The 25,510-nt window shown below is 41.3% G+C and overlaps 1 long non-coding RNA gene across 1 annotated transcript; it reads right to left on the bottom strand.

Annotated features, from left to right (window-relative positions):
- On the bottom strand, nucleotides 1–8,785 carry LOC118499335. Its single transcript, XR_004901852.1, has 3 exons — nucleotides 8,774–8,785; nucleotides 7,458–7,464; nucleotides 1–137 (listed from the first exon to the last, which is right to left on the bottom strand). It is a non-coding gene; the product is annotated as an uncharacterized LOC118499335 (long non-coding RNA).
- Nucleotides 8,786–25,510: the final 16,725 nt, after the last annotated feature.

Here is a 25,510-nt window from a genome sequence, read left to right as displayed (position 1 = left end):
TAGTTGAGACTTGAGTGCTGTTGGCAGGTCAATGGGAGGGATTTACCCAGGCCAGTCATCTACAAGGACTGGCCGTGACCACTGACCAGCAACCTTCACCCTCCATGGAGGACCAGTTGTGCAGGGGCAGGGTGGTGCTCTGACATGATATGTAGTTTTCCACTGGATGCACAGGCTCTGGGGTTTCTTGGATGGTGCAGGCCAAGGTCAGCCCCAACCTCTGTTCTGCCTGGGGGAACCCTGCCTGAACTATAAAGGAATCTGAGATGGCTGCTACTTGTGCTGGGCTTAGAGATTCCCAGGCAAAGCCAAGCTGTGAATCTAGTCTGGCTGCTGCTATTGCCAAGCCTGTGACCACTTAGCAAGAGGTATGGGGGTATGGGGGTTCTTTACGGCTGTCTGTTGTTTGTTTGAGAGGATTTAGAAAGTTGTGAAGCATGAGCCAAGATCAACCATTCATGTACGGAAAATTCATGGTTAACAGTTTAGGTGGACCCATAAGTTGGGTATAGTGGAGCCTCAGGGGATCTCCTAGGGGGACAAACACTGTTAGCCAGGTTGATGGAGTGTCAGATATGGCACCCACCTGCTGGCTCTGTGGCTTTCTGGGGGGAGGGCTCAGAAAAGGGACAATGGTCTCCATCCTCCTTTATTTGAGAGAGAAAACTGTCCTCCAACTTGCACCTTGATGCCGGACACTTCAGTTCCTCCCCTTATGCCACTGGTGCCTTTCAAGTTGCTGCCCTGGTGCTGGAGCTCAGAGGGGGTGAGTCTGAGTAGGTGAGTCTATGTGTGAGTTCTTTAAGAGGAACTGCTTGGGGCTCCAGAAGTTTCTTCCACCAAGTCAATCCCCACTGATTTTTGCAGCCTGAAGCTATGGGGACTAATCTTCCTGGTGCTGGAACTCTGGGCTGTGGAGCCTTGTCTGGGGTTGGGACTCCTTGTTCCCAAGATATCCCTCCTGATTTTTTATCCGGCACACATGTTATGGGACCAGCCCTTTCAACATCTTCACCCCTCCTACCAGTCTTGGATGGATGTGGTTTCTTTAATTCTGTAGTTGTCAGACTTACACTCAACTGGATTTCTGATGGTTCTGAGTGATGGTTGTTCTATAGTTCAGTTGTCATTTTGATGTGGTTGTGAGAGGAGGCAAACCATATTTACCAATGCTGATATTTTGACTAGGAGTGAAAACTGGTGTATTTTTCCATTATAGTGTTTCTCAAATTTTGTTGATGGTAAATATCATGATTAAAAACTTCAGACCCTTGGCTGCATTGAAAGCTCCTTAGGTATTCAGGGAAATCTACATTTTAAATAAGAGATTCTGAAAGATCAAACTTTTAGATACACTGACCTTAAGCTTCCAGCCAGGCTTCTAGTGACAACTGTTTATAAGAAGTTCTCCAATTTCCACAAGTATCTAGGCCCCAGGCTCTCAGGAAAGGTCTGCCATCCACTCCTGCCTGCAATTACTCTGTGCCAATGACTAGTGCTCCTGACCTAATAAGGGTTACCTGAAAGCCTAGAGGTTCCCTAAGACTCTGCTGCTGTTTTGGTGTATGGGGGACAAACTGCATGAAAGCCTTGGACTCCACCCAAGCTCAGGAGGTTATAGACTGTCAGGCAGAGGGAGAGGCAGCAGTCCAGCCACTGAAGCATATGTTGTTTGACCCTCACTCTCTGGATGTCAAACCTCTGGATGTCAAATCAGGAACTGTCTGTGGATGTGTCCCCGGGGGCCCTATGTCTATTACACCAGTGGGGAGCCCCCATGCTGTGAGCAGCAGTTGCCAAATTTCAGTGATTTGTTTACTACCCTCATTATTGTTACCATTCAGTTTCTATGATCTGTGCCATTATTTACTTATTATTTGTCTATGAATGGACACATTTAAATGGATATATTTGAGCTTATAAAAGAAACTAAGTATTACCCCTGCACATTAGAAAACAACCCCAACTGCCCAAAATAAAATAATTATACAAGTACAACTATAAAAAAATGCTCCCTCAAAATGTCAAAAAGGGTGATTAGCTACTATTAAAGAGTTGTAAAAGGCAAAGTTGCCCCCAACAGAGCTTCTCTTTGGTGACATGAAGGATGGCAAAAGAATTGAGATGGAAGCAATCTTTTCACTGTGTGATTTAATGTGATTGAAAGCTGTGGGGTTACTACCAAAAAATCATGTGTACATAAGGGGAACCGCTGGCTGAGGGGAGCTGTGAGGAAGTGGTCCTGGGTGAAGTCTGTGTCCTGTGGGGACCATCAGTGGGCTGGACATCCTGATCCTCAGGCTGGCTGCTGCTCAGACTGGGTTCCTTAGAGGTTGGCCACCACAATGAGGTCCCCTCATTAGGTCAGGTCCAGAGACAAGTGGCAGGGCATTATGGCAGATGCTTTATTATGAAGCTGGAAATGTTAAAAGCAACTGTCTTCTGCTGATGTTTGTGTCCAGACCTAGTAAGACTGTAAGCTTAGAGACCTGGGGGCAGCAAGGGGAGGGTAGAGGGGTGGTCTGAGATCACGGAGTCCTGGGGGAGGGGCTGCAGGCAACTCTAGGCTTGTGCCCTGGATCCTCACTTGAGATGGGCTCCCCAGAGTGATGTGGGAGGGGCACCAGAGCTGTCTCAGCTTGTTCCACCTGAGTTCCTGGGAAGGGCTTTAGCTGATCTGTCATTTTCTGCAAGGAACCATCTACAAATTCTGAAGAGAAGGTGGGAGTTCCAGATGAAGCCCCTTTCCTTGTCAAGGTGACTGACCTGAGACAGTATGTGCAGGGAACCCTGGGTAGAGAAGCAAATAGAAGGATCTAAGTAATGACATTGGGTAGATCTACTGATGGTTACCATCGACTCTTTCTAACTGATTCAGAAAATAGTTCAGAATTCTGAACTTGACTCTCAAATAGAAGGAAACTCTGAATTATCCTCAGCCCAACCCAGGCAACACCAATAAAACTCTCCTGATGTTTAAGAGGCAATGTACAGACTTGATATCTGCAATAGACCTACCCTGAGAATTGGTGTGGTAACTTGTGTTTCAGAGCTTCATTAGGCCTGAAATTGAGTCTCAGCCCTTTTAATTGTTTTCAATATAACCTTGGGTAAGTCATTTTGCCCTTCAATGACTCAGCCTCTATGATCTGCGAAAGAGACAGGTGTGTGGCAGAGTTGTTATATCTTGTTCTTCCCATAACCCTGCCATTCCCACCCCTGCTTTACTTTAGTCAAGGCCCCTTGACCTTGTTTGTAAACTAGGACTCCAGTCTGTAATAGTCAGGATTCTTTCTGTTGTTAACTGTCTTATAAGAGAATAAAAATTTATTGGTTTATATAACTAAAAGAAAAGTCCAAAGGTAATCAGGCAAATTTGAATCCCTAAGGCTCAATGATGTCACCAGAAAGAAGTCTTTTGCTATCTCAACTCTGCTTTTCTTTGTGTTGGTTTCATTCTTAAGCAGCAGTCTCAGTAAAAAGAGAGCCTCTCTCTCCAAACAGTTCTGCAAAACCCTAGAAGCAAACCTTAGCCTACTCACTGTGGCCAGGTGGATGCACCACTCTGGTTAGCCAGCCTGGTCACATGTTCTCCCCAGGAACTGGAGAAGGTAATTCCACAATCTCACTTGAAACAGATGTATTGTGAGTGTGCATGTGTGTGTTTAGTGCACTGATTCCCTAAAGGACAATGAGAATGTTATCACCAGAAGAAGAGGGCTGTATAATGGGCAGGCAAAATCAACAGATAACTATGTACTAGTTTGTTTGGTTTTGGCAGAATTACCAACTAATAGTGGCTTAAACAATTAGGACAATTATTTCACACATTTTTGGTGCAAGGTAGTCCTAGAGTTGTTGAGCAGTTCAGCAATTTTAAGGATCCAAGATCTTTTTACCTTTTACTCCTTATTATATTTTGGCTTTTACAATCATTCTCAGTTTTTTTTACTTATAGTTACAAGAGAGGTGCTGTAGCTTTAGCCATCATATCTTCATAGGAACAGTGTCTAAAGATAACTCCTTTTATGACCCTCTATTTTGATCATCGAGAAAAATCTTCCCCAGAAGTATTCCTCCCTCAAATACTATCCTTTACTTGTCATAGGTAAGTACAAGAACAACTCTAGCTATCAAGGAGACTGGAAGAATAAATATCTGACATTTTCAGACTCTGTTGTGAATGAAAAAGGGGCCATATATGAAATCTGACAAGCTCAAGGGGGTCTGCATGGCAGGAGTAACAACCTATGTGACCAAAAGCAACAGTATAGAGTGGTCTGAATGTAAAAATTCCTAACTGGCCAGGTCATGGCAAATTGTCATGTCCCAGGCCCGTAGCTTCCTTAGCAAAGATCAGTCTTCACCTTCAGTGAACCTGCCCACTATTCTTATGCATCTAAGATAACATACCTTTGAAATGTCAGAGGAATTTTCTTTTCTAGACCTCTTAGAGGCATAAGCATCAGCACCAAGGAACAAGATCACAGAACTCCTCATTGTTATTATGTTCCCTGAATACCATCTTCATGTGCTGTCAATGTTAATGGACTATATTGTACTCATAAATATAAAAGAACTATGTGTTTCTCCATGTAGCTTTTTATTCAATGCTAGAGATTTCCCCACTTAGCCTCTTCACACTTCCTTAATCTGCCACCAGTGGAGTTCATGTAACTTTCCTTATGATGTCTCCTTTGATTCTAATGCATATAAGGAACTGCAAAACTGCCATTTCCCAGAGAATTTTCTTAGTGTGTTGAGATCTTGCTTCCAGGCATGTCCTTAGAAATTTGGCTCAAATAAGCTCTTATAAAACTTTTCTATGAGTTTGGATGTTCTTTCATTGACATTATCATGGGAAGTGGGTTATACTAATAAAGATGAAAGGGGAAGAAATAATAGCTGCGTAGAGCATCACTCTAAGTGTGAGTGTGGTCATGGATAACCCTAAATCCCGATGGCTTACAGCAGCGAGTGTACTTCTTGTTTACACTGTATCTATGCTGTTAGCTGTGGGTCACTTGCAATTCTGATCTGTGTGACTTCACGCTGCAGGACCCAGGCTGAAGGAGCAGCCTCGTGAGGGCCAACCCATTCTCATGGTAGAACGAAAGCAAAAGAGCTGCTGGAACAATGGCTAAGTTTCTGTGTGGACCTGGCATATGCCCCGTCTACTTGGTACCATTGGCCAAAACAAGTCACATTCCAACCTGAGGTCCACAGGGCAGTCTATCCTCCCACAGGGAGTCACTGCCTATCGCATCATGTTCTGTTGCTGAGTAGCAAATTACCCTAAAACTTAGTAGGTTAAAACAATTACCATTACGTAGTACCTGTTGATTTTATGGACCAGAGGTTTGGTCAGGGCTCAGCTGGGCAATTCTTCTGCATGTGGTGTTGACTGAAGTCACTCTGTGGTATTCAGCTGGCAGATGGGCTAGTCTGGAGGGTCCAACCTGACTTTACTCACAGGTGTAGCATGATGATAGGTTGAAGCCTGGGCTCTCCAGCATGGCAGTGAGGAGGCTGTGGGTGTCTTCTATGGCAGCACAGGGCTCCTAGAGACAGTGTCTCAAGAGATAGGAAGCAAAAAAAACTGGGCCTAAAAACTGGACAACATCAGTTAGGCTATAACAGATTGAAACAAAGTAGTCACAGAGCCTTTAAGAGGAGGGAATATAAACTCTTTTACTGGAATGGAGGAGCATTAAAGAATTAATGGCCATCTTTTACTTACCACACATGCTACAGAGAAGGGAAGTAGGCATTTAAAAGATGAGTGTAAGATGGGCCTTACCTTATCAATTAACCTTTGTCATGAAACCAAAATAAATAAAACATAGTTATGTTAAATGGGCAACATATGGCATATGTTTAGATATATGTGTGACATATATGTTAAAGAGTTAACATTTATCATGAAACCAAAATAATTAAACCAGTTGGGATATTGCTACAGAAAGACCAATGGGACAGAAAAGAAAGTACAGATATATATAACATATGCAGATATATATACACACATACACATTTTATATAATATATGTTTATGTTAGTTAGACCCTCAAATCACATCATAAAATGAAACACAATCATCCCCTCTTACCCATAGCTTTGCTTTCCATGGGTTTAGTTACTCTCAATCAACCACAGTCTGATAATATTTAATGGAAAATCCTGGAAATAAACTGTTCACATATTCTGCATTGTACACCATTCTGAGTAGCATGATAAAATCTTACACTCTCTCGTCTGTCACGTGAATCTTGTCTATGTTGCATCTGCGCCCTGCCTGTTAGTCACCCAATAGCCATCTTCATTATCAGATCGACTGCTAAGGTGCCACTGTACTTGGGTTCAAATTGCCCTTATTTTAGTTAATAATGGCTCCAAAGCTCAAGAGTATGATACTGGTAGTTTGGACATGCCACTGAGAAGCTGTAAGGTGCTAAAGCAACATCAAAACATTTAAAGGTAAAGGAAAACTAGAGAATTATTTTGTATCAGATAGAGAATTATATTTATCTGGTAAGGTATAAAATCTTTTACATATAATTAACTCTTTCAAATCCATTAGAAAAAGACCAACATATAGGCAAAGATATGGGCAATAAAAGTTTAGAGAAAAATATAAATGTCCAAAAGCACATAAAATGTTTGAATTCTAAGTAAACCCATGATTCTTCTGAGGATCAGTCTGGTTTTATATAGTAAAAGCCTAAACATGGCTCTTTGAGCCAGAACTCTCATTTCTAGAAATTTATCCCAAGTAAACAAATGTGGAAGTATGTAAAGATTGATTTGCTAGATTGTTCACTTAAGTACTATTTATAACCAAGTGCCAAACCAGAATCAGTCAACTATCACAGTGTGGGTCAGGCAGCTCCCTGTCCTTCAAGCTGTAAGGATTGCCAGGGCTGACAGTCTAGCTTTTACTTGGGAGCACTTCTTCTTAGGCAGCCCTCCCTAGCTGAGAACTGAGCAAGATGCAAGAGCCTGGTGAATTCTGCTCATTTGTGGCACTCTGTTAGTGGGAAACTTTGTTCCAAAACTCCCCATTGGGTTGGCTGAATCTTAGCCAGATCTCCATGGTGACCTGAGGTTCTCTCTGGCCAGTCCTGCTTCCTCACCATTTTAGCCCCAGGTGTTATTCCCTGTAAACCTCTATACCCCTAGTTCTATCTCCGTGTCTTCTTCTAAATTGTGACTATAGAGGCATAACAGTAACAGCAACTTCTTATTGAGCTCAGCCCTCCACAACATTACCTCATTTAATTCTTACAATAAACCCATGAGTTCTGTATTTTTATTGACCCTGCAGTATGGACATGCAGTGTATTCTCGAGGTCATGCAGCTACAAAGCGGGCAGAACCATGGTTCTCTAAACCATCAGGCCATGCTGTCTGTTGAGAAATGTGGTTTCCAATCACATTAGTGTTTCTCTTAGTGAAACGTTCTCCCTTTCTTCCAATTTTATATATGAATTTTCATAATTATATTTGTGTATACTCATTTGATATTTAAAAGGTCTGCTTGTCACTCCCTGGCACAAAAGTAATTCACAAAAGGTATTTAATTTAATACTCAGATCACCAACTTCTCTTGGAAACCCCTACCTCTGCTTTTCCTGATTCTGAGCAATATTTTCAGACTGTTTTGAGTGAATGATTACTTAACTAATTATTAATATTCATTAACTCTCTGACATATCAGACACTGAGCTAAAAGCAAGTGTTATAGGGATTAGCAGGACAAATAATCCCACTGTTAGGGGGCTTATATTATAGAGAGGTAGCAAACAATACAACAGATAAATATATAAAAGGATAAGTTCAAAAGAAAGGTAAGTGCTGTAAAAAAATAAAGCAGCATGATTTTATAGGCAGTGATTGAAGGTAGGGTGGGGCTTATTAGGATAAGGTAGTCAGTGAAGGCCTCCTTAAGAAGGTGTTACTTCAGGTACAGCATACAGGTGAAAAGCAAGGCAAACATGCAAAGGTCAGGAGGTGAGCTCTCCAGCCAGAGGAAAAGCAAGTGCAAAGGTCCTGAGGCAGGAACAGAAACAGTTCAGTTACTGAAGACAGAGAGTTCAGATATACATTGGAGAAAGAGAAGGGGTCATATTATATAAGTCAGTATAATGAGTTTGAATTTTAGTGTAAGGGAAATGGAAAACCATTAGAAAGTTATAAGTAGGATTGCAACATAATCTGTTATAACTTTTAAAAAATTCACTTTGGTTATTGTGTGGAGAATAAGTAAGGGAATAGAGTGGAAGCAGGGTTGGACAGTTCCTTAATAACTTAAACAGAGAATCACTATATGACCCAGGAATTCCACTCCTACGTATATATCCCAAAGAACTGAAAACAGGTGTTCAAGCAAAACCTTGTATTTGAATGTTCACAGCAGCATTATGCACAGTAGCCAAAAGGTAGAAGCAACTCAAATATCTACCACAATAAACAAAATGTGCTATATTCACAAAATGTAATATTATTTAGCCATAAAATGGAGTGAAGTACCGATACATGCCACAGCCTGGATGCACCTTGAAAACATTAAGCCAAGTGGAAGAAGTCATACAGAAAAGGCTACACATTGTACAATTCCATTTGTGTAAGACGTCCAGAGTAGGCAAATCCATAGGAACAGAAAGAAGATTTATGGCTAGGGGCAGGAGAATGGGTTTTAAATGCTTAACGGGGATGGGTATTTCATTTAGAGTGATGAAAAAATTGTAAAATTAGGTGGTGGTGATGGTTTCACAACATTGTCCATGCATATGATGTCATTGAATTGTAGAATTTAAAGTGGTTAGAACAGTAAATTTTGTTATTGTATTAAACAGTAATAAAATTTTTAATTTGCTTTTTACCCAAGGGCTATTAAAATGCCACTCCCTGAGTCTCTTCTCTAGAGATTCTTGGGTCTGGTGGATCCCAAGGACCTGCTATTCAAATTTTTAAAAAACAGTGGCAGAAAGAAGATCAGGTAGGAAGGGGGATGCCTAGACTACACTTGTGACAGTGGAGGTTTTGTTTTATTTAGAATGACATGACACATATTCTGGAGGTAGAGTCAACAAAACATGCCCATGGCTTGAGTGTGGGGGAGAGGAAAAGAAGAATCAAAGGTGTTTCACAGGTTGTCAGCTTGAGCATCTGATTAGACAATAGTGTCAATTTACAAAGCTGGGAGATTCTAGGAAAGCAGTAAGTTGGGGAAAAATGAAGAGTTTTGTGCCTACTTAAGCATAATAAGACCTCTTCTTGGAGTGGGTATCCATTGCAAAGACTGTTAGATACTTACTATGGCCCACCTCTTTCCCCTTTCTTTAATGATAGAAAGCTGGTTTCATTTGGACTGGCAAAGTGCCCAGCTAAACACCAACATTTCTTAGTTTCCTTTGCAGTTAAGGATAACCAGTGAGATGTGAGCAGGTCTTTAAACTCTTTGAAGAGGAATAATTCAGCTGTGAATGATATCCCTTGTATTTCTTGCTCTTTCTCTTCGGCCTGCTTAGGACATGAACTCCATAGTCTTAATGTGAACCCAAATAACCTTGACCTTGAGGTTTGAAGTCACATGTTAAGAATGTGAGAAAGGAGCCTGAATCCCAAATAGTTCTGTGGAGCTGCCATACCAGTTCTAGTCTTTTACATCAGATAATAATCCCTAAATTGCTTAATTCACAGTAACTGGATCTCAGCTACTAGTAGCTGAACATAATTCCTATCTGATATTGTGTTAATGCTAGAAAAACACCTATTTCTCTACAATTTCCAAAATTTGTGCCTTGATTCCCATCCTTCTCCAAGCAGAGTATTGGCAAGGTTGCCTAGAAAGAGTTTATTCATAGTCTGTAGGTCCAGTTCATTAAAAAATATGTTCTGAACCTGATTTTGGCCCTACTCTCCATAACCAAGATGTGTCAGCATCATAAAACTAGCACTGGTATTGCTAATGTGTCATTTTTGTGCAATCTCCTGAATTTTGATGTTTTAAGCATCGTGCCCTTGACATTAGCTAAAGGCAAAAACATTAAAGAGATGGACTGTGGCTCTCTGGGTGCCAAGAATTATACTAGTTTTATCCCCTAGCTGAGAACTTAGCTCCTTCAGTGCAGATGGACACATTGTTGAGTCCTCTAGATATATTCCTTACATCCATACTAGAGAGTCTGGTAGGGACTGGACACTGAATTATTATTTTTTGAAGCTCTAAAAATAGCCATTTGCAGAATTACAAGCCATACATGTAGCTACTTTCACACAGACACCCAAGAAACTGTTAATACTGGTTACTTTTGAGTAGTGGGAATGGGGTCAGGGGACGGGTGACTTTTATTTTCTAGGTTACACCTTAACAATTTTTTAAAAGCATTATGGGTTTCAGAGTGGTTAAAAGAGACTATTCTGGAGACCAGAGTGAGGGTTCAAATCTCATTTCACTACTTCTTGACTCAGTGTCCCTAGAAAAGTTTATTTACTTTGTTTATCAAGTACTTATGTATGCCAGGCACTATTCTGAGCACTGTAAAAAACGTAGCTCATTTAAGCCTCAGAACAACCCCATGGAAGAGGAACTATTATTATCCCTATTTCATAGATGAGGAAACCAAGGGGCATGACAGATTAATGACCTTGCCCAAAGATATGTAGCTTGTGAAAATGGTTGGGGCAGGATTCCATCCCTAACATCCTGGCGCTTTGATTGTAAGGATGAACTGAGCTGCTAGCCAAAGTGTTGAATCTGTCTGTGTTTCACCTCTTTTAAAAATAACAACAACAACAACAACAACAACACCTACATCATAGTGTTATTATAAAGATAGAACAATGTCTCCCCCCACATTGTATTAGGGTTGGTCTCTGGTGACCAATAGAATATTGCAGAAGTGAGGAAAGATTGGTTCCTTTAAGATGATACGAGACATTGAGGCTTCTGTCTTGGTCTCTGTTCCATGTCAGATTATTCACTCTGGGGAAAGTTGGTGCCATATGGTGAGCAACTCTGCAGAGAGGCCCACATGGCACATAACTGAGGACTCTTGCAGTCCTGAGGATGAGTAGGTTCTTGTGCCCCTGCCAAGCCTTCATGACTGCGGCCTCATGGAAGACTGTGACCCAGAAACATCTCACTGATTTTTGACCCTTAGAAATGGTGTGAGATAATAAATGTTTGTTGTTTCAAGTAGCTGACTTTTGGGGTAATTTATTATACAGAACTAGCTAATTGATATAAGCTCCCACTTAGGAGGTTTCCTGTCTTCCTGCTTCAGTCTGAGCAGGCTCTATCTCCTCCACACTGGGACACCCTTCCACCCTCATACTAGGGATTCTCTTTCCCTTTTTCTAGACCTCTGCTTTCCTAGTTAGAGTTTAATTTCTCATTTTTGTAGAGCATGCTGTCTAGTAGTTCCCTAAGAAGGAATACATTGCTGTATTCCTGCTGTATCCCTTGAGGGCTAACATGATTGATGATGTCTTTATTCTGCCTTTACACTTGATTGTAAGATATCAGGTTCTAGAATTTTTGGTTGAAAATGTTTCACTAGAAAAATTGTTTTAATAAGTAGGTGTAATTTTTCCTCTTAACTTCCTATGTTGCTATATGAAAGAGTATGGATATTGTTATGTGGCTATTTTTTGTTTTTGTTATCCCTTTATGAAAACTTTTTAAGAAACATTGTAATGGTGATTAAAAGTACAGATTCTAGAACCAGTCTACCTGGGTTTACATCTTAATCCCAACAATTAATGGGCTATCAGACTCTGGGAAATTTGTTTAACCCTGCTGTGCCTCAGTTTCCTTATCTATAAAGTGATAATAATAGTACCTACCTCACAGAGTTGTGTTGTTGCCTTACACCCATTGACATAGCTCTTTCTGAGATGGGTCAGTGCCACAGACCATTTCTAGAGGAGGGTCAAGACCAGAGGTCAGCAAGATTTAACTGTAAAGGACCAGATAGTAAATATTTTTGCTTTCTGGGCCATAAGTTCTCTGTATCAACTACTCAACTCTGCCATTGCAGTGCCATTGCACCAAAAGTTGCCATAGACAAAGGGTAAAAACATGGGCGTGACTGTTTCCAGTAAAACTTTATTTGCATGGTGGCAGGCTGATTTGGTCCACTGGACACAGGTTGCTGACCTCTGATGGAGAAGATGCTGTTCCCTCCCTTTGGTCCTCTTCCCAGTAGAGCCTTCTCAGGTGTCTAGAGATGCCCGCTAGTGAACTCATCTCAGACTAGAACGTCTGACTATGTTATAACCTTTCCACAGTGCTGTAAGTGGGTCCAACAATCCAGCTGTGTAAAGTACAACATTAATGAAATAGCCTGCGTGAAACTTTTGTGCTGATGGGAGCCAGTTGTCATTCATGTTATATCTGAATTTGCATTATCATGGGCCATATATCCACAAAGGTTCATAGTGCTTGCACCTATGGGGAAAATACTGAACTCTTCACAGTATTTCAATATAAATAAAACAACAGTGTGATAGCACCTTCACCAATTCATTCTAGGTCAAATGACATGCTTGGAATGCAAAGATGAAACTTACTATCTTACCTTCAGGGTCTGAGAAGCAAGCAATTTAGACAGTGTTAACCTGTGCCACTGTAAAGTCCTTTTTGCCAAACAAGGTATTAAAGACTGAAAAACCAAATAAAAGGCATAATCATTGCTTGTAAGGATGTGATGAAAAAGGCACTTTGTAGATTTCTGATGTCAGGTGAATTGTAACACAGTTAGGCTAAAGTAACCCTATGTTGCTCCCTTCATCCCGCCTGTTTTCTGCTCTGGGTTTTTTCTTGGATGTGTGTCTCGCCTTGTGGGTGGGTGTGGGTAGGTGGGGACCAATTTCCTCATTACTTCCCATTGTATTTCCACCAGCCTGCCGACCATACCCCCTTATGCAGTCACTGGATCAGGTCACCTCTTACCACACGTTTATCCACATTCTCTGTCTGTCCTCAGTCCTCACCTTGCTGAATCCCCACCTGTCATCAATAGCCCCCAACCAGTTTTCTTCTCCCGTCCATTGTCAGGACTACTGGTCCCTTCTTCCAACACATTATGCTAGTATTAATTAATATGTAGATATTTTAATTTATTGTCCTCATTTAAATTTTCAAATCTTTAATGCTCTTTGTAGAAATTAAAGTAATTCAAAAGCAAATAAATAATAATAATAAAAATAATAATTCAGAAGCATATATAGTAAAAAGGTGGGTCCTTTCTTCACTCAACTTATCCTGGTCCCTGGAGATAATGACTGTGAGAACTTTATTCTTCCAGAACTATTTTTCAAAATGCACTGTAGACTAATGGAATTTTAGTACAAATGTGCATAAATGATAGAAAACAGCAGATTAAAGGAATAACAGCTCTGGAAATGGGGCTGATTCCATCTGTTTCTTACATGACTGTGAAGCCTTTGAACATGACCAGTTTTTGAAACATGGCTCCTCCTAGGCTTGCTGGTGGCCACTCCCTGGCACTCTTTCTCATGTCCTTGGAGGTCTTCTCTCACCTGCCCTTCCCTTAAAGGTTGCTGTTCTCCTGGTCTCTGTTCTCTCTCTCAGTTGATGGGGCACAGAGCATATTACCCTTCTTAGAAACTCACTCCTGCTGTTGAAATATGTGCTGAGCTAGAGCTGAGTGGGTACCAAGTGTGATGGGAAGTCCAACTTCAGACATATGAGCAAATTCTAGCCTTGTTCCAACCAGGGTCAAGACCGACACAGAAGACAACTGCTGGGATCACTGCTGTACATAGTGTAGAATTGTTTAAATTTGGGGGTGGGTAAGTGGGGTATATAACGCACATATAGCTAAGTGCATAATGCATAAGTGGACAGCATAAAATTTTCTGGAAAGCAAATACCTATGTAAGTAACCACCACCTAGGTCAAGAAAAAGAACACTACCAGCTTCCCAGGGCCTCCTGGATGCTCCTGTACTTTCAAAGCCCTTTCCTCCCCACCCCCAGTGGGAAATCATTTTCCTGAGTGCTTGGTAATCACATCCTTGATTTTTTCATACTTTTATCATCTTAGAATGCATTCCTGAACCATGCCATTTGTTTTTGCCTGTTTTTGAACTTTATGTAGATTTATTCAAATACTCTTTTGTGTTTTCACTCAACTTTATATTTATATTTGTGAAATTCATGCATGTCATAGTGTGGAGTGTCTGCATTTTCACTGTTTTGTGGCATTCCACTTCATTGTGTGAATAAACGAAACTCTACTTCTTTTAACCCCTTCTGCTGCTGAAGAACATTTGGGTTGGTCACAGTGTTGGACTTTTACAAACATGCCATCTGCAGAACGGTCTGGGTGAGAGCCTTTGCAGTTGTAGGGGAAACAAGCATGTTGTAGGGGTGCAGTGATGGGGACAAGCCAGTTCCACACAGAAGCCACCTCTCTGAGGGGAACCCTGAGAATGGGTTAATGTTTGGGCAAACATTTGTAGGTGGCACCTTCATAGCAGCACAGACATCTTCACAATGGACACTCTCAGGTAGTGCTTCCTTTCAATGGCTTCCTGCACCTCATTCTCAAGCCAGAGAGAAAAAGAACTTGGCAAGCTTTGGGTCATCAGGCTGCAGTGGAAAACCAGTATTGAGTGCCTGTGAGGTTGCTCTTAGGATGTAGGAATGGGGCGTGGGTGGGAGGCCCAGAGGCATTATAATTTGGGCATAAATGTGAATGTTCCTTATGAGAATCCACTATAGCCAAGATTTTTTTTCTAGACCTGCTGACTAGTAGGGAAGGAGCTCTTGTCAGACCATCTGGGTAGGACAGTGCTAATGTCCCATTGGTCAAAGTGGGGTTTACTCACTGGGTCTGAGATGGGCAGTGGCAGGTGTTTGCAAGTAGTATTGGAGTAGAACCTTCCCACTGGCTGACTCTGCTGATGTGGCTTGGCAAGCTGGCATTGGAATGAGGCACTCAATCTGGGCAGATCAGCAATGACAGGTGCTGCTCCTGCAGGGTCCCTAAGAGCCACCCATAGGAGAGAACCAGCTCCTATGCGTATGCATTGGCTAAAATAATCAGTTGTTTTCCTTGCTCCCTCTGCTTCAGTGGAGTTCAGGGAGGTTCCTAGTATCCAGTGATGTGATCAATATTGATAGAATAAGGTACTTTATATGCATATGCATTTAAGGCTCAAACATCACCTGAGTGAGGAAATGTGTATCAGTTAGGTCTTGCTGTATAACACACCTTCTCAAATGTAGTGTCTCAAAACAACTAGTATTTATTATTTCTCACAGTTATGTATTTTTTCTGGGAATTTATTCTGATTTGGGCTGGCTTGGCTAGAGCTAGCTGAATAGTATAGGATAGCCTCATTCACATGTCTGGCAGCTGGTCTAATGCCAGCTGGGGTGACAGAACATATTTCTCATCATCTGGCCATGCTTGCCCACATGGTGGGGAAGAAGGGTGTCAGCAACAAGAGAGAGTAAGCCCTGATGTGCCAGCCTGTCTCTAGCCTCTGCCTGTATCACATTTGTTACTGTCTCATTGGTCAAAACAAGTCACATGGATAAAACTAGATTAAGTATCAAAGTAAGTATGGATATGGGGTGGAAGAGAATGATGGTAGCTCTCTCATAAGTAATCCACTGCATGCTTATCATTCCCATCTTACTAAAGAGGAAACTGATTCTTAGAGAAGTTAAGGAGCCTGGTGCAGGTCACACAGCTGCTATTTATTGGGCAGAGCTCAGCTTCAAATCCAGGTCTAGATGGTGGTGAAGTCCGTGCTTTTAGTCCTGTGATATATATATATATATATATATATATATATATATATATATATATATTGCTTCCTTTCTCTCACCTGAGCCATTGTATGTCAGGGTACCAGCCCCAGAGAAGGGGGATGAGCTCACTTAGCCAGCATCACACAGGGGCCGGCCACTCAGTCACAGAGCCTGGCAGTTGCCTACTTAGCCAGCTGGGCTTAGTAGCCTCTCCAGCTCTGAAGAAAATAACCCTCATGAATCTAATAGTTCATATATTGCACTGAATTCTGTACCCTCAGACTAGTCTTCAGAGGGCATACTCCATAGACTGTAGGAAATAGATGGAAAGAGTAGGTGGAAAATAGATGGGCCAGAAATGGCCCATTATGCTGCATGAAAATATAGTAGCTCAATGGGACAATCATTGAACACATACTGTGTCTGAGTTAGATCCTGTTTGTTTAGAAGAAGTGCAGGCAGGGGAACAGTTATTCTCTGAGTACATTTTTAACAGCATATTAAAGACAAGAGTCCCAAAATGGAATCACTTATGCTAAACCTCATGTCACCAAACTGAGACTTACTTAATTACAATTTCAGCTCTCCCAGAAATGGAATCTTAAACTGGTCAGTCAGAAATTGCCTGATGAGCACTAGTTAAGTAATTTGCCTTTAGGGGAATTAACTTTTTAATAAGTGATCTTTTTTTAAAAGATTTTATTTATTTATTTATTTATTTATTTATTTATGGAAGGGAGGGAGATAGAGAAACATCAATATGCGGTTGCTGGGGGTTATGGCCTGCAACCCAGGCATGTGCCCTGACTGGGAATCGAACCTGCGGCACTTTGGTTCACAGCCCGCGCTCAATCCACTGAGCTATGCCAGCCAGGTAGGCGATCTTTTTTTTTTTCACTTGTCCAACTTCCTTGTTTCTGCTCTCTTCTGCCTATACAATTTCTTGCCTCATACGGATCTTCTATCTGCTAGATTAGATGTTGCCTGATTCATGAATTGTTAAACAAAGCCAGTAAGATTAAAAATGTACTCAGCTGAATTTTGGTTTTTCACAGTGGATATTAAGACTAGGTTGATAGTCTTCTAGTCTCAGAAGCTGTGAAATAAGGCCTTGAGATTCACAGAGAAAGGAGAAAAGGAGGGTTACCTTCCAGCTAATGGTGCTGCCCTGTGTTTCTGCTAATAAGCACTGATTGGCACCACATTCAAATGTAGATCTATGTCTTCATTTCTTACTAATCAGCTTTTTTCTTTCTTTTTCTGAGGCAAACCTTGGGAGACTCATAGTTTCAGCTTGATTTAAGTGAGTTTTTAAATTTTTAGTCCTTCAATTTCTACACCAAATCTGTCTGCTCACCCCATTTTCCTGCAGTCATCCAAAAATGTTCTTTTGGAGTAGACCTTAAATTTAAAAGAGGCGTTGGGGTGGGGGAAAGGCTCCAAACTGGATGGAAGTGGGTACAGGGTCTCAGAGCCTGACGAGAGGGAGCTGTGTCACCCCTCTGCTGTGTGTGGCTGCTGCTGTGAGAATGTGCTGCCTGGAGCTTGGGAAGCCATTCTGTGGCCGCCAAGAATGGCAGAATGGAAAAGCAGAAATAACTTGTCTTTCATGATATAATTGAGTTGCTAACTCAACCAACTATGAGCTGCCTCATTTTATTATGTGAGATAACATTTCCTTAAATTTTAAAGCCAGATGAATTGGTAGGTGCTATTTCTTGCTGCTCATTTTCCCTAAAAAGAGAGATGAATATGTACGTGGCCAGAGAAGGGAGGCACCGAGGAACGGGAGAAACTGAGGCCAGAACAGCTAGGCTAGAAACTGAAGTGTATTTCTAAAGAGTGCCCCTGCAAACAGCTTGACCTTCAGCACAACATAGTGGCTAAAACTGGGGACTCTAGGTATGAGTGTCTGGGTTCAAATTCCATGTCACCACTCACTAGCTGTGCCACCTTGGGCATGCTACTTAATCTCAGTTTCCTTATCTGTAAAACAGGATTGTAAATAGCACTACTTCATATGACTTATGGAGGTTAAATTGGTTAGTAATGTGAAGTACCAAGCAATGCCTATGGGTAATACCTATGGGTAGTACCTATGGGCAGTACCTAGCTCATAGGAAATATACATAAGTATTAGCTATGAGGTAGGTAATATTCAACAAGTTTCATTTTCTCATTTATATGTTGTAATTCCCCCTTTGTAAAAAAATAAACTATTGCCCTGGCTGGCATAGCTCAGTGGATTGAGCGTGGGCTGCAAACCAAAGTGTCGCAGGTTCGATTCCCAGTCAGGGTACATGCCTGGGTTGCAGGCCATGACCCCCAGCAACTGCACATTGATGTTTCTCTCTCTCTCTCTCCCTCTCTCTCTCTCTCTCTCTTTCTCCCTCCCTTTCCTCTCTAAAAATAAATAAATAAAAATCTTAAAAGAATAAACTATTTACTTTGAGATAATTGTAGATTTATATGCAGTTGTAAGAAAAAAATAGAGGGATCCCAGGTACCATTACTCTGTTTCTCCTAATAGCAATATCTTGCAGCACTATAGCACAGTATCACAGCCAGGATAGCAACATCCTTACAGAACATTCCATCGCCACAAGGCTCACTCATGCAGCCGTTTAATAGCCACACCCCTTTCCTCCCTCCTGCACCCTCCCCATTGACTCATAGCATCTCTATAATGTCGTCCTCTCAAGAATGTTATATAATGAAATCATGTAGGATGTAAACTCTGGGGACTGGCTTTTTCACTCAGCACAGTTCCCTGGAGAGCCGCCTAGGCGTGCTGGGCATATCAGTGGTTCGTTCTTTTTTTGCCCATGGTAAGGGTAGTCTACCACTTGTCAGCCACTTATCCAGCAAGGGACATTGGTTTGTTTCCAGTTTTTGGCTGTTATGAATAAGGCTGCTGTAAACATTTGTGTAGAGATTGTCACATGAACATAAACTGGGATGGATGGCCAAGAGTGCCATTGCGGGGGCTGTATAGCAGTTGCACATTCAGTTTCACAAACTGCCAAATGGTTTCTCAAAGTGGCCTTAACATTGTACATTCTCACTGGTGACATGTGTTTCTTCACTTCTGTGCCAATATTTGGTGTTGTGGCTATTTCTTATCTTCATCATTCTCATAGGTGTGAGGTGATGTCTTTCTACTATTTAATTTGCATTTCCCTCATGAATTCTGATATTAAACAACATTAAACATCTTTTCACATGCTTTTTTGCCTTCTGCATATGTTTTTTCAGTAAAGTAGCTCTTCATGTACATTTGTTAATTGGATTCTTTGTGGATTTTTTCTTTTACTTTTGAATTTTGAGAGTTCTTTCTGTATTCTGGATACTAGTCCTTTGTTGTATATATGGTTTGCAACTATTTTCCCTTAGTCTGTAGTCTGTCTGTCTTTTCATATTTTTAATAGGGTCTTAAAATTTCACTCAAATATTTCAAAGAAAGATGGTTCTTGAAGGAGAAGAGAAGAAGCCGGAAATTGAGTTTTGGATAATAAGCATTTAATAAATGATATGTTTTCATAATAACACATGTGAGCCAGGAATGCAGGGGAGAAAGAGAGAATGCAATGAAAGGAGGCATTTGCCTCCTCCCTGGCTCTAAGGACACAAAATGGGGATTAGCCCAAGTGAAAGCTCCCACTTGAGAGGGCTGAGGGGAACTGTCCTTGGGAGAACCATTTCCTGGCAGCAGCCAAGAAAGGGACAAAAATAACATGGGGCTAAGGCAGGACCCAAATTCAGCAGGATTAGGAAGACTACCAAGAGAAGAACAGGATATTCTCTTTGCCATTCAATGGTAAGGACACACTATATGATCTCAAATAATAAGAATTACAGAAGTAGATAGCTCTGAGTTTGCTCAGGAAGGCAGACCATCAGGAATCTCAAGATGGAAAACCAAGCTTGGGAAAGTAGGCTCTGTCCCCTGTAGTCATTCAGTTCAAGTGTTCTTGGGTCAAAGAAAGATAGGAGAGATTGGAACATGCTGGAAGAAGAAATGAAAGCATTTAAATTAGCACTGATGGAACCAGAGGGAAGGAGGACATGTTGGGAAACATCTAGTGACTTGAGGGATCATTATTGCAAACTGGGAAACCTAGATTTTCAGCAGAGATGCTGACAATGTCTCTGCAAAATAAGGGTTTTGTAAAGTGGGCAGGGTGATTATTCGCCTAGATAATAATGTCACATTTCATCTCTTGTTCTTCCAATGACCATTTTTTTTCTTGTTGTAAAAATAGGGTACATTCTTTAAGGACAATGTAGAAACTACTAACAAAAACCACTCCAAATTCTGCCACACTAGTGAAGCTATTCTTTACATTGGTTACATGATGTAACATTATTTCAAGCATGATACAAAACTTGAAATTGGTATCCTGCGTTCAATTTTCCCCTTTTTACTATATTATGAACAGTTTTCCTTGTTATTACAGTCAATATAATTTTTAATGCTGCTTAATGGTATATCAAGTAGCTACAATATAATTTCCAGAAAAATCTTTCCTATTAGTTGGAAAAAATTAGCTTGTTTTCAGTTTTTGTCTATTAAAATTAATGCTTTGGTGAAAGCTGCAGTGAGAATACCCATAGTCACTGCTTGCTGAGCATTCACTGTGCCAAGTGCTTCACCTCCCACATGTATTAGATCCTCACAATGACCCAACCAGGCAGGGTTGAAATTGTGGTTTATTTGCCTTCTTTGTATTATTAAATTATAAAAAGAAAATAAAGCAATTCAAGCAGACCTAAAGGGAGCTGCTGGGAAAGGCTGCACCCTTCCTTCCCTAGCCCTCCAATTTCATGATCCCATTCCTCAGAGATAATCCTGGTACATTGCTTGTGCATCTACCCAGAAATTTCTGGTACACACCCACATTTGCCATGGCACATACTTTACTCTGAAGCTTTCTTTTTCTCTGAGCAACCTACCTCTAACATCTTTCTGTGTTAGGATATATTAATCTCTAAGATGGGGGTATCAAACTCATTTTTACCAGGGGCCACATCAACCTTGCGATTGCCTTCAAAGGACTGAATGTAATTTTAGGACTGTGTAAATGTAACTACTCCTTAACTAGGGGCAAGGACTTAGGTGCTGCCACTGGGTAGAAACAAGGTGCTGGGCCGGATAAAACAAGGTGGAGGATCAGATTCAGCCCGTGGGCCTTGTGTTTGCTACCTGTGCTCTAAAACGTCTATTTTCTTTCTTTTTTAAAAAAAATCTATTTATTTTTAGACAGAGGGGAAGGGAGGGAGAGAGAGAGAAACACTGATGGTTGCCTCTCATGTGCTCCTACTGGGGACCTGACTCGCAACCCAGGCATGTTCCTGGAATCGGACCAGTGACCCTTTGGTTAGCAGACTCTCGCTCAATCCACTGTGCCACACCAGCCAGGGTCTAAGACATCTATTTTTATTTTACACTTGAAGAAACTGAAGACTAGGAGGTGAAAAAACATGCTGATATTGGTTGAATCATGTCCCTCCCCCCCACAAATGTTGAAGTCCTACCTCCCAGGACCTCAGAATGTGATCTTATTCGAAAATAAGGTCATTGTAGAGCAGGATAACAGCTGGGGAGGGACATTTAGGGGGTGGAGGGATTGAACAAACAGGGGAAAGCACTCATGGACATGGACAACAATGTGGTAATTACTGGAGACAGAAGAGGATAAGGGGACTAAATGGTAATGGGAAAAATACAATAAAGATTAAATTTAAAAAGAAGGAAAGTAGGGTCATTGTAGATGTAATCAGTTAAGATGAGGCCATATAGGAATAGGGTGGGCACTAATCCAATACAACCGGTATCTATGGAAAGGGGCAATGTGCACACAGACACAGACGTGTGCTGAGGGAAGACGATGTGAAGACACAGGGAGCTCACTGTGTGACGTCGGTGGATTGCAGAGAGACATCTACAGTGAAGGAGCACCAAGGATTGTGGGGAAACCTCTAGGAACTATTAAGAAGCAAGGAAGGGGTCCTACAAACTTTAGAGGGAGGATGGTCTTGCCAATGCCTTGATTTCAGACTTCTAGCCCCTAGAACTGTGAAACAATACATTTCTGGGTTTTTAAAATAAATTATTTATTTAGTTAGTTACTATTATTATACTTTTATAAAGCCACCCAGTCTGTGGTAGTTTGTTATAGCAGCCCTAGGAAACTAATACTCATACCAAAGTTTCTGAACTAGTATGTGGCAGAGCTGGAATTTGAACTCAGGCAGGTGTAACCCCGGGGCAAATGCTCTTAATTAAACAGGATTTTTAAAAAAGCACTCACCTGATTTTGCTTGTGCCAGGCTCCATTCTGAAGGAGGCATCCCTTTCCGGCCCAATGTGGTTCATTTCCTCCCGACATTGTCCGGTGGCTGCCACCAGGGGGCAGGCGTGCACCTTTGGACAGAAAGGAAGTCTGTCAGGAGGACAACTTTCTTGTAGTTTCCTCTGCACAAATCACCTATAGTTTGGGCCCACCAAAGCAAAAACCACATCAAAAGAAGCGCAGGGCAAAAAGACTTCCGGATGCTCCAGGGACAGAGAACCACGCCTCTGGGGCCTGTGTAGTCTGGTTTACATAGCTCCACCATGGCCTAGGGGACATGTCATCTGTTTTTCATCCAAACCCATTCTCACACATCATCTAATAAAGAGAAAAAAGTAACGTTTGTGTTATCAATGCTAGTTGTATATCATGGTGATCCAGTAGTTCCCCTTTCACATGAATTTTCTCAGCAGCCATGTCTATATCACATGACCCGATACCTCTGACCCAAGCACAGCTTGAGGTTTTGTCATGAAGCTGCAAAGGCTACACTGTTGGCAGGAAGTCTGGTCTTACTGCTGAGTCTCACAGCTCTCCTGGCTCCTGACCCAGCTGGGCCCTTGGCTGCTTAGCCTGTCTTTGGATTCTATAACATAGCCAGTGAATATATTTTTGAAAATACTTCCCCATTCTGTTAATTCAGTTAAAGCTTGTCCAAGTTAGTTTTTGTCACTTGTAAAAACCTGAATTAAAAATATGAATTAGAAGCCCTGGCTGGCGTAGCTCAGTGGATTGAGTGCGAGCTGCGAACCAAAGTGTCACAGGTTCAATTCCCAGTCAGGGTACATGCCTGGATTGCAGGCCATGAACCCCAGCAATTGCACATTGATGTTCTCTCTCTCTCTCTTTCTCCCTCCCTTCCCTCTCTAAAAAAATAAATAAATACAATCTTTAAAAAAAGTACTTATATATTTAAAAAATATGAATTAGGATGGCTTCTGTGGACAGAAAAAAAATGAAGGATCAAGTCTATTATTTAAAATCATAATGGCAATAAAAAGATAAAACTAATGCAGTCATACAAACAATGAGCACCTAGAAAAAAGAGCCGTGTGTGTGTAGTTTCTTAATAAACATTTATTGACTGACTGCAAGAATTAGCTAAAAATATCACAAAATTCAGGAAATGGGAAAGGGGAAAGTGATGTTGAGCTAAATTTTACTTCTTTAATAGCAATGGAGACAATACAGCTTCAAGGTGATAAATCAAGACATAGAGGTATGATATTACCTAGAATTATAGCATTAATGCCACGGGTAAAACCAGAAAAGGTTATCTGAGGAGTAGAGAGGGTTTGTTTTTCCACATCTTTCTAAACTGAGTATTCTGAATGATTTTTATATTTTGTCTAGGACTCCAGGCCTGTTTGCAGAAGGTCCAGGCTGGGGACAAAAAGTACTGTTATCCAGGATTCTCCCCAGTCACCCATCAATGGGTGACTTTGCCCAGAAGAGGGCACCCTTGTCTTACCTGCACAGAGAGACCCTTAGGTTAGCATTCACTTTGCTTGCGGATATGTTAGGGAAAGATGCCATCTCATTATTGTTTGATTTTTATTTTTTTAAAGATTTCATTTATTTATTTTTAGAGAGGGGAAGGTGGGGAGAAAGAGAAGGAGAGAAACTTCAAGAGGTCTGCTTGCCTCTTGAGCACTCCCTACTGGAGACCTGGCCTGCAACCCAGGCATGTGCCCTGACTGGGAATCAAACTGTGACCCTTTGGTTTGAAGGCTGGCACTCAATCCACTGAGCCATACCAGCCAGAGCTCATTAGTATTATTATTTTTTAAATTTAAATGTATTTTATTCTACTTATTTTATTTTTAAAATATATTTTATTGATTATGTTATTACAGTTGTCCCATTTTCCCCCCTTTATTTCCCTCCAACCTGTGCACCCCTTCCAACCCCATTTCCCCCCTTTAGTTCATGTCCATGGGTCATATATAAGTTCTCTGCCTTCTACATTTCCTATACTGTTCTTAACCTCCCCCTGTCTATCCTCTATCTAACATTTATGCTACTTATTCTCTGTACCTTTTCCCCCTCTCTCTCCACCCACTCCCCTGCTGATAACCCTCCATGTGATCTCTATTTCTGTGATTCTCTTCCTGTTCTAGTTGTTTGCTTAGTTTGCTTTTGTTTTTGTTTTAGGTTCAGTTGTTAATAACTGTAAGTTTGTTGTCATTTTACTGTTTATACTTTTTATCTTCTTTTTTCTTAGATAAGTCCTTTTAACTTTTCATATAATAAGGGCTTAATAGTGATGAACTCCTTTAACTTGACCTTATATGAGAAACACTTTATCTGCCCTTCCATTCTAAATGAAAGCTTTGCTGGATAGAATAATCTTGGATGTAGGTAGGCCCTTGCCTTTCATGACTTGGAATACTTCTTTCCAGCCCCTTCTTGCCTGTAAGGTCTCTTTTGAGAAATTGGCTGACGGTCTTATGGGCACTCCTTTGTGGGTAACTGTCTCCATTTCTCTGGCTGCTTCTTAGATTCTCTCCTTACCTTTAATCTTGGCTAATGTACTGATGATGTGCCTTGGTGTGTTCCTCCTTGGGTCCAACTTCTTTGGGACTCTCTGAGCTTCCTGGACTTCCTGGAGGTCTATTTCCTTTGCCAGATTGGGGAAGTTCTCCTTCATTATTTGTTCAAATAAGTTTCCAATTTCTTGTTCTTCCTCTTCTCCTTCTGGTACCTCTATGATTTGGATGTTGGAACCTTTAAAGATGTCCTGGAGGTTCCTAAGCCTCTCCTCACTTTTTTTGAGTTCTTGTTTCTTCATTCTGTTCTGGTTGAATGTTTATTTCTTCCTTCTGGTACAAACCATTGATTTGAGTCCCAGTTTCCTTTCCATCACTGTTGGTTCTCTGTACATATTCCTTTATTTCACTTAGCATAGCCTTCATTTTTTCATCTAATTTGTAACTTCATTCAATCAGTTCTGAGAGCATCCTGATTACCAGTGTTTTGAACTGTGCATCTGATAGGTTGGTTATCTCTTCATCACTTAGTTGTATTTTTTCTGAAGCTTTAATCTGTTCTTTCATTTGGGTCATTTTTTTTGTCTTGGCGCACCTGTTACATATAAGGGGCAGAGCCTTAGGTGTGCACCAGGGCAGGGCAACCCACATCATTGTGTTGTGACACTGTCAGTGAGGGAGGGGTCTGAGAGGGAACAGTGCTGCTTGTTCTGCTCTCTGCCAGTTTTCAGTCACTTACCCGGCTGTGCAGAATCAACTTGGGCCCTTCTGGTGCTGATTCTCGGGTGGGCGGGCTTGTGTATGTTCTAGGACTCTGTGGGTCTCTCCAACAAACTTTCCTGTGAGTGTGGGAGTTTCTCCTACCACCTCAACCCT

The sequence above is a fragment of the Phyllostomus discolor genome, chromosome 3 (genome assembly GCF_004126475.2).
Source record: "Phyllostomus discolor isolate MPI-MPIP mPhyDis1 chromosome 3, mPhyDis1.pri.v3, whole genome shotgun sequence".
NCBI classification, from domain to species: domain Eukaryota; kingdom Metazoa; phylum Chordata; class Mammalia; order Chiroptera; family Phyllostomidae; genus Phyllostomus; species Phyllostomus discolor.
Note: the sequence above shows the minus strand (reverse complement) of the source record. Positions and strands in the feature narration are given on the sequence as shown.